The sequence below is a fragment of the Anas platyrhynchos genome, chromosome 15, assembly GCF_047663525.1.
Source record: "Anas platyrhynchos isolate ZD024472 breed Pekin duck chromosome 15, IASCAAS_PekinDuck_T2T, whole genome shotgun sequence".
NCBI classification, from domain to species: Eukaryota; Metazoa; Chordata; class Aves; order Anseriformes; family Anatidae; genus Anas; species Anas platyrhynchos.
The window spans coordinates 11,801,477-11,813,820 of NC_092601.1; the positions used below are offsets into that span (position 1 = coordinate 11,801,477).

The following is a 12,344-nucleotide window of genomic DNA, read 5'->3' on the forward strand; positions in this document are numbered from 1 at the left end:
GTGTGCTTGCTGGGTCACAATGTTCTCATCTGCGGGTCTGTAGCCTTTGCTAATACAATTTTGCATTCAAGTAGCCTTCAGTTTCATCAAACATTTCTCAAGTCATGTCAAAATCTCTTGACCTGGCATACTTGGACAAATTTTGCAGCAGAAGTGCTGTCTTCCAGGAAATCTTCAAGTAATTTCTTCCCTTTTGATCCCTGTTGGCCATCTATAAATTTGAATATATCAGTACCACCATCTGCAGATGACTGCAGTGTAGATGTGCAGCAATTGAGACTGTCCTACCTGAAGAACCATAGGTCTCAAAATGCCCTAAGCTTAGACATCTGTGAAGTTTGATATGTCTGCACTCTTTCTATAGCCAGTGGGGAAAAACAGCTCCAGGTTCTTTATATCCCAAGAGAAGTGTCTGACTGATGGCAGCTGCTTGCTTTGACTATAACTGTTTGCCACCTAGGTTGAGATAACTCACCCTAAATTCCAGGGTGACCCCACCTGGTGACTAGCTGGTACCTGAACATATAGGTTTTATATAACCCAGCTGTGTTCTGGCTAATTTACTACAGCAGTGAGCTTTGGGTTATATGAAAACCTAGTAATTTTGAGGAGGGATGTGTGGTGGGAGCTGCATCGGGTTGGCTCCTTATTCAGAGCTCCTTATCTGGGCTGAGATCTACTTTGTGGTCAGTCTCGGTGTGTGAAGTACCCAGCTGTGCTTCCTGAGGTAGCCGTTTCCTTGGAGCATGCTGAAAAAATGGTGTAAGGGGAGTGCTAATACATACATATATATATGAAGGTTATACTATGGGCATCTTCTCCTGGAGAGATCATTCTATGGTAAGAAATAATCTATTGCCAAGCTGCAGTAACATTTGGGTGGGAGTGCTTAAAAACAATTCAGTGAGATAAAGCAGATGAAGGTGTTTTTAAGCTGCAAAAGGAACTCAAGTAAAATGCTTCAGTGGTCAAATTTGTACGGGTTGTGAAAACTGGCATCCTTACTCAGTGGAGGAAGCAAAGGTTTTGGCTCAATTTCACATCGGTTAGGATGGCAGCTTTGGCACAGGGCTGCTCTGGTACCATTGCTCAGATCAGAGTAGAAGATGGACCTGTGCTGACAGACACATGGTTTGCAGCCCATGGAGATTCCTTCTGCCTTGAGCTCCCAGAAGAGATCAAGGAATGAACGCATGATCTTTTCTGAATGGACTCAAAGTTTGTTTACTGGAATTTAAAACTCAGGTGAATAACTTGCTCCTGGGCAGAACAAGAACAGACCAAAAAATAACCCACGGAAGAAGGTGTCTTCCCAAGATACAGGCAAAGGAGCAAGCAAGCCACCTCCCTGGGAACACCTGCTGTTGTAGCAAAGGACCAAAGGTCTGTTTCTTAGCAAGATGAGAAGTGGGCAGGGTAAAAAAAAAAAAAAAAAAGATTGAATTGTGGATATATGGATTTGTTTAATCATGCTCCTGTTTCTATTTCCAGAGATTCTGATGCAAAAAATACAGTTTCTAACACAAACCATGAGTGAACATGTTAAAAATGAACTTGGGAGAGGTAGGGAGGCTAGAGACAGGAACCCAGGCAGGAGTAAACATGAACTGTTTTCTCAGAAAGTGGAGGGTAGGGGAAATCCCCACATCTCTGGGCCTAAATTTCGAAAGATGCATCCCTCAGCTCTTCCTACTTTTTTCAGCACCCGTTGCTTTCAGCTGAGCTAAGGTGAGCCTTTGAAAACCAATTGAAGTTAAAACAGATATGGAACAGGTCTCTGTAAAACATCTGCCTTATCTTTACATTTAATGAATTAACAAAGATGAGCTTGGAAGAAATGTAATAAATTATTCAAAAACCTCCTATGCTTTTGAAATGCTAACAAGTCAAATCCTTTGAGACAGCTTGATCAGATTATGGTGTATCATACAGCAAATCTAATTGGTTATATTCAGTCCTGAATTATCAGATTTACTGGTTGGCCAAACTAATTTAAACAGGGCATATAACACGAATGCTGTGTAGAGCTGAAATAATGCTAAATGGCTTAAATATAAATTAACTCCTGCAAAATAAGGAAGTCTGCCCAAATTCTCTTCAGTCTGGGAGCTGGGATGCAATTGTTCTTTTATCAGACCTCTGCTCAGCTGTAGTGCTCATAGCTTTTCTTCCCACTTGTGCATGCCCTGCTTGAGACTGAGTGCCCCAATTCACTGACTGGGGGTTTGGGGCTTTCTGATCACCAGGCTTTTAAGGCAAATACGCAACCATTGTAAAGACTAAAATCCAAACTCCGTTTTATTTTTAACTTGATCGCTTCTGACCTAAGCATTAGCAGTGTACACAAAGTTTGGCTTCATGATGAGCCATGTGGTGTGGGGAAGAAAGAAGCTTGCTATGGGACCCGTAGCTTAGCACCTTCTGAGTATATGGGTCAGGGCAGATACTTGAACACAACGCATTCACACTGAACTCTGAATCACGTTCTTCATAATGACCTAACCAGCCAAGTATTAAGGTGCATATCTAAGTACTTTTCTGCACAGAGTTAACTCTACTGGATTAAAGCCAATAAGAGAAGCGGGAGGAATCCTCTGCAATGCATAGGCTGTCTTCTCTTCTCAGTAAGTTTTAGGGTGCAGCTTCCAACCAAAGCCACTCACAGAGGATAGGACTGTGGTTCATGCCAATGGGAAATCCATAATGACCATGGGTTTTCAAGGGCTGTGTGTTACACAGGGCTCACAATGATATGTCTCCAATGAAACATTTTCCTGGATGAGAGGAATGTGTAAAATGTGGTGAATGTTTCCAGAGCCGTTTAGTTGCCAACAGACTTCCTTCAAAGGTTTTAGCTGTGTAAGGGCTTTTGAGATAGCGTTGCCTGGCAAAGAGATCTTAGGCATTGCTCTACATTTTCTTTCTCACTTAAAGCTGCCTTGTTTCCATCTTTCAAACCTTTGGGACAGGCTGACACAGGAGAGAGCATCCAGTTCTTAAACCAGGCAAAGCTGCTGGGTGTGTGAGGGTGGGCAGGGGGTGACAAGGTGAGCCTGACAGCCAGCCTGAGACGGGGAATGGGGTGCTCAGCATACCCACAGCTCATGGCAGAGTATTTATTACAGCTCACCTCATAAGGCTTGGAGCATCTCTGAGAAGCTTTAATTATCACTTTCCCTTCTAAAGCATATAGCACAAAACATTGCTTAAGAGCTTCTTTTGTGCTTCTGAAGGCTCTTGATGGAATCCTCTGGCTATCTCTGTGTGTGAAGAAATAACAAGGCTTGAACAGTAAAAGCATTCTCCTTTAGAAATGTATTTTCCAGTGCTTGACCTATGGTGATTGATAATACATGTGCCGAGCGAATGAATTCTTCTTTACCAGCCTCAGCAATCTCAATGCCAACTGCGTTTGTTACTCAGGAGCACTTGATGCTGACCAGTGCTCTTATCTCATCGCGTGGCAAAGAGGAAGAACGAATGCATCTGTCACCTCCATGGATGGCGAGCGTTCAGGCTCAGAGCACAGACACCAGGGCAAATTGGCTGTCCTTTGACTGGGTGGGCCACCCTGCAGGGTTTCTTTGGAAAGGTGGAAGGGAAGAATGCTAAGTGCAGCTACACCCAGAAATACTGATATCCTCCTTCACCAGCTGTCATCCAGGCTCTTTGGGTAAGTTGTGACATATCACTGTGCTTGGGCAGCAAATCCCAGTGCTTTTGTGTTAACTGCAGAACACATTAGAAATTCAGATTGAAAACTGAGGTGAAGAGGAGCCCTCGAGTGTTTGAAAGGCAGTATGCTTATAAGACTATTGGGTGCTAAAGTCCCAGCTCCTTGCGAAGCTCAAAGAAATACTGTGTTTGGAGGAAACAGGGTTTTATTGGACAGCCAGTTCTCCATTGGTGTTGTTTCCTTGGGTGGAAGGTGTGGCACTGATCGAAGCATAGCAAACTTCATTAAAGTTTGCTACTAACTTAGACAAAGACTGGAGGCTGTCCCCACACCTCCAGTGGTCACTTTCACCTGTTGATGCAGCAGGGTGTTCCAGGATCATCCTGCTGGGCCTGGTTCTGAGCTTGAGCTGTGTTTTTTTTTTTTTTTTTTTTTTTTTTTTTTTTTTTTTTTTTTCCAGATGTTAAAACCTGAAGTCTTGTGCTTGCTGCTGCATTGGTGTACAGTTGTTACAATAAGAGTATCTTGGCCTGAATAATTCCTTACCTTGGCACATGCATGCTGCTAAATGCAAAAAGGAGACGTGATATAAAGCAAAAGCTGTTCATATGGTATGCCTCAGTCCCCAGGGAACAGGCTCTGCAAAGACAGTGCTGAGCAGCACGAAGAACTAACAGCTTGTGTGCAAACAGAATAATGTGTAACGAGACAGCTAGACAGACAGAGGCGCAACCAGCGTGGTTAAAGACAGGCTAGGGTGTTAAAGGCAAATATTGTGATGAGCCTAACGCTGTGTGGGGAGTGCTGCGGTACAGCCTGTGCTTGAGAGCAAACAGAGGGGTCTGCGATGCCTCCTGCTACTTCAGAGACAGGGCATGCAGTGATTTGGGCAAACAGAGGAGAACAAACCTCTTGGTCTGCTGCCCCAAGGCGGGTGTGTTCTGAGTGTTTATTCAAAAGCATTGTGTAGTCCTTGTAGGTCTCCAGTGTAGCTTGAGCCCAGTACTGCTGCCCTGGGTGGTGAAGGGCTGCTGGAGATCGTGCCGTGTGGATTTGGCTGCAGCACTGGGTAGGTCTGAAGCCCAAATGCTGGGTTTACTCTGCTGGTGCCCAGCCTTGGATAAGGCTTGTTCTGGGTGCAGCAATGTGCTGTGCTTCTGGCTGCACTGAGGCTGGCCCTGCCACGCGAGGGGACCTCCTGCTGCTTCCTCCGTGGCTGTGAACTGCCACGGCCCCAGCACTGACCCGTAGCACACCACTGCTCAGCATGCAGACAGGTTTGGCCTAAAATTAGCTTTTTTTTTTTTTTTTTTTTTTTTTTTTTTTTTTTAAAATGAGGCTAGGAACAACTCTGTTTTTTGGGCACAGCCAGGTCACAGTACAGGTTTGAGGGTGTTTGCCTGGGTCCGTGGGCACCTTCAGCAAATCTAGGCAGGGTTGGGGCTGCAGCCAGGTACTGCTACAGTCTTCCAGTGTATTTGTCCCTTCTGAGATTACATTAAAAAAAAAAATAAAGCTCTCATAGACATCTGATTAAGCATGGTAGGAAGATAGAACAAGCTTGGTTGTAATGTCTTTTAAGCATCAGTTGAAGAGACAAGGCTGGTCCCCTGCCTTCAGAGCAAGCTGTGGTTAAAAGCTGGCCATCTGCAGTGAGTAGCAGACAAGTGGGTGAGCACCTGGCAGATGTTTAATCATTTTGTGGATTCTGCCCTTTCCACTTAATTAAAAATCTGCCTGCTTGCAAACCTCCTTCTGCACTTCTGGGGAGAGGTTTGTTTTTGCTGTGATGAGTGCTCAGATGGTAGTTCAGGTGGACAGGGCTGTGATGGACTATGGAAGTTCTGACTTCACAGGGACTGTGGGTTGCTGCTATACATTAAACTGGCCTAGCAGGGCTGGCTGTCCCCATTCCTTTGGGTGGAGGTGTTGGCTGGGGAGGGCTGCCTGTAGATATACTGCTTTCTTTATGGAAGCCTGTCAAGTGTTCACATGCTGGGGCAAGAGAGCTCTTCACAGGGGGATGGAGTGGCTGGAAAAAGCTTGAAGTGATACATAAGGGTGTAACAGCTGTTTAAGGGTGGATGGCCTGGTGCAAAACGCTCCAACTTAAGTAGCTTTCCTCTCCTGTGGTGGGCATTGATCTTTGTCCCCCTTCTGTGGGAAATGGGATGGTCTCCTTTGTGGAGAGACCTAGCAGGGGATGGCAGAGCTGCTAGAGACCTGTAGTGAGGTGACAGTGCAGGAAAGGTGTCCCATGCTCTGACTGTGGTGTGGTCACAGGTGGAAGTAGCTGGTGCTTGGAGGGAGTGACACCAGTGCCTGCAGCCCAAGGCTTGCACGGGCTGGCTCCCCTGGCTGCCTGTTGCCGGCTGACAGAGCTGTGAGGTTCTCCCGTAGCTGTTTCCTTTTGGACAGAAAGCAATAGCTCACCCAAGTCAGCTTGACAGCCTGAAAAAGAATTGAGTGCATCAAATTTGCTAGCAGAAGCTTACAAAGTCTTAGGCTGTTTCCACTGGTCTGCACAGAGCTGTGAAATCCACTGCAGTAGGGAAATGATATTCCCAGCTTAAAGCTCAATATGCCCAGGTCCAAACTGCTGGAAATCATCCTGGCCATGACAGAGGTCTTCTGTGCTGTCTGCCAGGGTAACTACTTGCCAGAGCAAAAGAAAAGAGATGTCCTTTTACATTTTCTCCTTACCTGCCAAAATTGCTTTTAGTCATTGTTTAACCTTTTCGCCCCCACGTGGCTGTTCTGAGTAGTCTCTTCAGCTCTGTGTTTAAAACAAGCGTGGTAAGAACTGAGTTAGTTCCTGCTCCATGTGATAGTGCGAGAGTGCTGAGTCCCTGAGCTGCATGGTATCTCCTGCCTGTCCCAGGCTCCGGTGTGAGTAGAAAAACCTACCAAGCCATGGGCTTTCCATCCCACACATGGGGGTGGGAAATACTCAGCTGCATCTGCTCCGAGGGAGAACATGAAGGGAGCTGGGGAAGGGTTCAAGGCAATATTGAGCTGACCTCGGTGGATGTGGCTGGAGTGCCAGCTGCAGTGTTTCTGAATACAATTCTCTTAATCAAGAGGTGGTTTTGTTTTACAGCCCTGTGGTGTGAGAAGCAGACATTAGTGGTGATTTGCTGCTGCGTGGGCTGCTAACTACTCAAAATGAACGGCTGCAGATCTGCTCGTTGCAGATGTCATCAGATCTTGCTTTATAGGTGACTTGAAAATAATATAAAAGCTGCTTTAGGCTCCTAGTGGGGAAAGATGCTGGTCCAAATCTTCAGCTAGTGCAAATTGGTGCAACTCCACTGAAATCCATAAAGATTGATTGACTCTGTTAGAGGAGCTGCCCTGCTGGCCTTTACCGAAATGCTGCTGAAGTTACCGGGCAGTTCACATGGGCTTTCACTCTGGGGAGGACACAGAGTGGTTTGGAGGCAGTGAAATATTGATTTGGAGAGACACCAATAAGCAGTTTGTCCTAATAATCAATCCCAGAAGCAACATTAGCATAAGTCAGGATTAAAGCAGAACGTGCCGTGGTGAAGCACGTGCTGCAGGCTGCTGGCAGACCCCCAGGGCAGGCTGTGCATCTGCAGGGAGGAGCCCTGGGTGGAAGACGGCTTGAGGTGTTTGGAGAGGGAATTTTGTCAGACACCCAGGAAAGTTTTGTTTTAAATCCCCATTACCAAGTGGTAAATTGTACCTGCATCCCTCTACCCCTTGACATGGGGTTGAAGGCAGAGCTGTGATTCAGGAGTCTGGCCCCAGGGCATGGGGAGATGGATGTGGACCCGGGCTAAGCCAGGGAGCAGCGAGGTTGGGAACTCTGACCCTCTGCACAGCAGTTATCCTGAGCAACAGATGCTGCGTACAGGATATGGTCCTAAATAGGAGCTGCTTGCACTCTGCTCTCCTCTGCTGCTTGGCAAACCTCTCAGAAGATGGACTGTACTGGGCAAGGGTTAAAGGCAGGCTGTCCTGTCATATCAAGCATCCTCCTTTACTTGTCTTGGGGCTGAAATGCTTAGGCTGGCTTTTGTCAGCATGTCCTCTGCTTAAACTGAGGGGCCCAGGGGGGCTTTGGGGTTTTCCTTGCTACACACTGCATATTTGAGCAGATTCTTGTGCGAGTCTGCACTGTCCTGGCAGTGGAACCCTCTGTCTTACTAGTTGGTACTCTCATTTCAGACATTCATTAGGCTTAACTTTTATTACCTCTTTTATAGTGGCAACTTTATGCTACAATAAATCCTGTTAGTATACTAAAATACTGGATCTTTTGAACTTCACATAAATGAAATGAAGAGCTCAACAAATGGCTGCGGACAAAGCCATGCAGTCTTGCTGATGTCGGCATGGTTTCAATATGTTTGAAGAAGGACACTTGTCCCTACTAATACTGCTGCTGATGAATAGGCATTACCAGAATGCTTGCTAAACATGTGCCTGCTGCATGGAAATCGTATCTGGTGCAGGGAAAGCATCCATCAATCCTGTTGCCTCAGCTAACATACAAGGAAATACAAGGAGTGCAGTGCAGGCTCTGCCAGCTGATGGTTGCTGGCGTTGTAATGTGTACTCTGAGCAAATCTGCAAAGATGAATTTGACAGATGGTGGGGGATGTGGGAATTCTCTGAATTGGGAGAGATTGTCCATGGGATTTCTTGAAGTTGCAGTCACTGGAAATTTGGCTGTGGTAAGATGGCAGGATTTGCCCGTGCCTTGCTAATGAGCAGGTCCTTGGCAATCTGGATTTGAGAGGAATTGTCTTTAGCAGTTGGCTAATACACAAATGGAAAAACTCTGGAATGCAGGGCTCTAGTCATTGGTAAAGCATTAGTTCACCAGGGCCCTTTCCAAATTGTTTTGCAGTCCTTGACAAGATCTCCTATTGCTTCAGTAAGTTTAACTCAAGCATGTGGAGAGACCAAATGAACCCCCTTGGTTGCTGTGATCTCTGAGGAGGTAGACCCCTCTGAGGCGATACCTACAGAAAACAGCTGAACCCATGAAATACGTAATTCGAGGGTGTGAACTGAAATGTTCACACTCAGAATGGAATTACCCTTCCCTCTTCTCCCTGTGTCTGAGTTGTGGCACCATCAGGTGATTTGGAAAGCAGACTACTGGAATTTGGTCCTGTAGACTGAAATCCATGGCAGTCTGTATTTCACAGAGCAGAAATCAGCATTTATCCTCAAAACTAAAAAAATAAAATATGTTTTTGACAGACAAGAACGTTAGATAAGACATGTAAAGGCCAGCTTGCAACACAAGTGTGGCTGGGAGAGGTCTATCAGGCTGCTGTTGCACATACATGTGTCAGCTGTTAACATGTCCCTGTAACCCCTGACATGTCTGAAGCCCAAAGCACAGTAACTCTCTTCAGCCTCTGCAGGAAAGCAGATGCTGCTGATATTTAAGATCTGTGCAATAGTGCAAACCTGTTCAATTGGAACAAATGTTCCCCAAGAAGTCCCTATTTCCTACTATTTGACTTCATGTGACACCACCCTATGCATTATAGATCATAGCTGTGTTTAAGGGGTTATCTTGAATATGGGTTTGGATATTGCTGAAAATCTTTGACCTCAGCATGGAGTTGCAATTTTTACTCGTCTTCTGTTTTTGTAAGGGTCACTGTATTGAACTGTATAAATAACTCCATCCTTTGGCATACTATTTCCACCACTGGCTAGTAGGTGATTAAGAGTACCTTTCTGCTTTTTTTTTTTTTTTTTTTTTTTTTTTTTTACCAGCATCTTTTTGCAGGGAAAGGGTTATCAAATCCGGTGCTTAGCATCTGAAGTTGCCTCTCAACAAGGGGAGTAGAGTTTCTCTTCCAAGCCCTGTGATGATTGCTCAGGTGTTACTCAGTCTGTGCTCTTTGGAAAGGTGCGTTTTAAGGAAGGGACCTTCCTATCTTTTATCATGGTTTTTCCTGTGTTCCCTTTGAATCTCAAATGCATGTGTCCTCCCTACACACAGATACAGCCATGAAAGGAGTGGTGTGACTGGAATGGCAATTGGTCTTCTGAACATAAACAGTAAATATATTTTCTCATGTCTACTTGTTTCATACATACATGGCTACTATTCTGTTAGCCATGGTCTTATAGGTCTTATTTCATTTTTCCCCCAGATTCTGGCACCTGGAAATAATTGATTTGGGACTTTTTTCTCATTTATTTCCTTCTGCAGACACAGTAATTTTCACTTGTCCCAGGATCTATATTATTGATCTCTCATGGTCCACTTCACACTAGAAAATGCTTCTATCCCAATTCCAATTGGATTGACTTTGGTTTGTTGGCCAATTTGAGAGCTGGCGAGCTCCTAAGTGACTCCTAGTGTCTGTGTAATACAGTGAAAAGCAAGATTCAGCTGTAATGATTCTGAAGGGGACTATTTATTAAGGCCACTTGGTGTTCAGAGGATCTTGTACTACTCTCTGACTTTCCAGCCCTCAGGCAAATTAAATTGTTGACTGTTGTCAGTCTCCCATAGCTTTCTTTGGCTGGCCTGCATCCTGGGGACTATTTAAGTTACACAACCTGCACTGTGTCCTGAGAGCAAGAGCTTAGGCAGAAAGTCAGGAAAATCTTCCTGAAGTTAACTGTATAAAACCACTATGAAAATCTTACATAAGATCCATTTGTGCCAATAAAAGTTCCTATGCAAGATGTCTTTTACTATTTTTAAAAAAAGAGCTATTGCATTTTGTGGCGGTTGTGGGGTTGATGGTGTGGTCAGTCCTTTCCCAGCTCAGCCAGAGTTTTAGAGCAAGGACAGGGTGAAGCCCATCTCAGTGCATCACTGAACTCTCCTGTGGTTTGGATGAGCCACTGAATGGCTGTTGGGTTAGCTTCTGCTCCAAAGCTGCATTTTGGGGACTTGTACCCTGGCTTTCCATTCAATTTTAGCATAACTGTTAGTGTATTCCTATACAGAGTGGAAAAGCTGACTTGGTTTCCCAATCTTGAAGATGTGCAGGTCTATTAATGGGAACTGCATCCAGTCAACAACATCCCTAAGAAGTTGCAGCGAAGGTCCATTGAACTTGTCTGTGTTTTTTCAAGGAGAGGCATCAAGATCAAAGTCTCAGAAAACCATTTGATCTTCCAGCTGTAAACAACTACTAAGAGAACATATGCTATATTTAATTAGTACCCAATGCAGTCCCTGCATCCGAACTCAGCCGAGCTGGTGGAGTTTAACCGTTGCTTAAACCAAGAAGAAAAGAAAGATGAGCACTGAAATAAAAGACCAGTGCAGAAAGAGTCAAAACCAAATTTCAGTCCTTTGGTGCTTTGTTTCCTGCAAGAACTACTAGAATGCACCTGGAACACTGGTTTTGCTTTGGGAATGTATCTGTGGGTGCTTGCTCTCCCCTTTGTTTTTCCACTGGCTGTTCTTAAAAACAGCATCCAGAAAACTCTTGTTAATGAGTCCTTATTCTCAGAGGCTTTCTCTTGTATGCACCTCCCCACCCAATAAAATGAGCAGATGGCTAAATCTGAAGAGTAGTTCCCAATTTTACAGTTGATTATCAAAAAGACCTTGGTATGCTTCTCTCCTTCTCCCCCTGCTTGTCAAATACTCTAAGTTGATATGGTGACCTGATGGCACCAAATCCTGGGGAGTTTTGTAGTGAAGGTGTAGTTGGAGCTCTCCAGGAGAACACTTGTGTGTGGAGCTATCAGCACATCAGTCTCTGACCTTAATGGAATTATTTGTATGCTGAGGTTCACATCTGTTTTTGCATTTTAGTGGCACCTAGATGTAAAAATTCAGTTAAAGGCAGTGGATTTCCCAGTCATTTGTGTGAATTGAGTCATTATTGTAATGAGGAGTAATTATCTATGTGGTCTTGGAAGGTCGGTTTACTTGCGAACTTGATCAATCTGGAATACTTCCAATAGCTAGGAGCATTAAAAAAAATCAAATTGGCAAACAAATAAAGATCTAACACAACAGATATGCTTATCTTCCATGCATGAGGAGGCTGGCTGGATTATTCATTGGGTCCCTATCAACTGAATTTGTGAGATTCAAGGTTTAACAAATTCTGTCTCGCTGATACTCTTGAGAAGGTAAGTAGTGAGGCTACATAACAACTCTGGAAGCCTGTTTTTCCTACTAACTCCCCCCCTCCCAAGCTTCTTAGGTATGATTTTGTTCCAAAACAATGATGCATAGCCATGAAACAGCTTTGCCCTTTATCACTAATAGGAAAAGATAAACTGAACAGACCTGTTTATTCATTTTGGAAGAAAAAAAATTAAAAGGCTTCTGTGTACTGCAGTAATGTAATTCCTAATCAATGACAGTAGGTTTAACAGATTTATGGGTTTTAAACTTGTAAGATTAATGGCTACACACATTGATGCTGTCAAAATGACAGTATCATGGTCACGTACTTCGTGAAACAGATAGCAACCTCCTGCCAGACGTGTCCTTAAGGAAATACAATTACTGCTGCCCATTTTACAGTGCTTAACTTTTTTCCTCTTGGTAAGCGACAACAGAATGGGTTTTGAGAATAAATTAATTTTTCTAGATGAACTGTTAACCCTTCATGCCTAGCAGCTAGTTTTATTAACTCAATGCTGGCATAGTGTTTTCTGGGGTGGCCCAGGCAAACAGTATAAATCTGTGCCA

General features: G+C 44.4%; 1 long non-coding RNA gene across 1 annotated transcript; it reads left to right on the forward strand.

The window, feature by feature from the left end:
- The first annotated feature begins 9,441 nt into the window (after window positions 1-9,441).
- On the forward strand, window positions 9,442-10,326 carry LOC139998769 (uncharacterized). Its single transcript, XR_011803663.1, has 3 exons — window positions 9,442-9,578; window positions 9,672-9,730; window positions 9,826-10,326. It is a non-coding gene; the product is annotated as an uncharacterized lncRNA (long non-coding RNA).
- The last annotated feature ends 2,018 nt before the right edge of the window (window positions 10,327-12,344 follow it).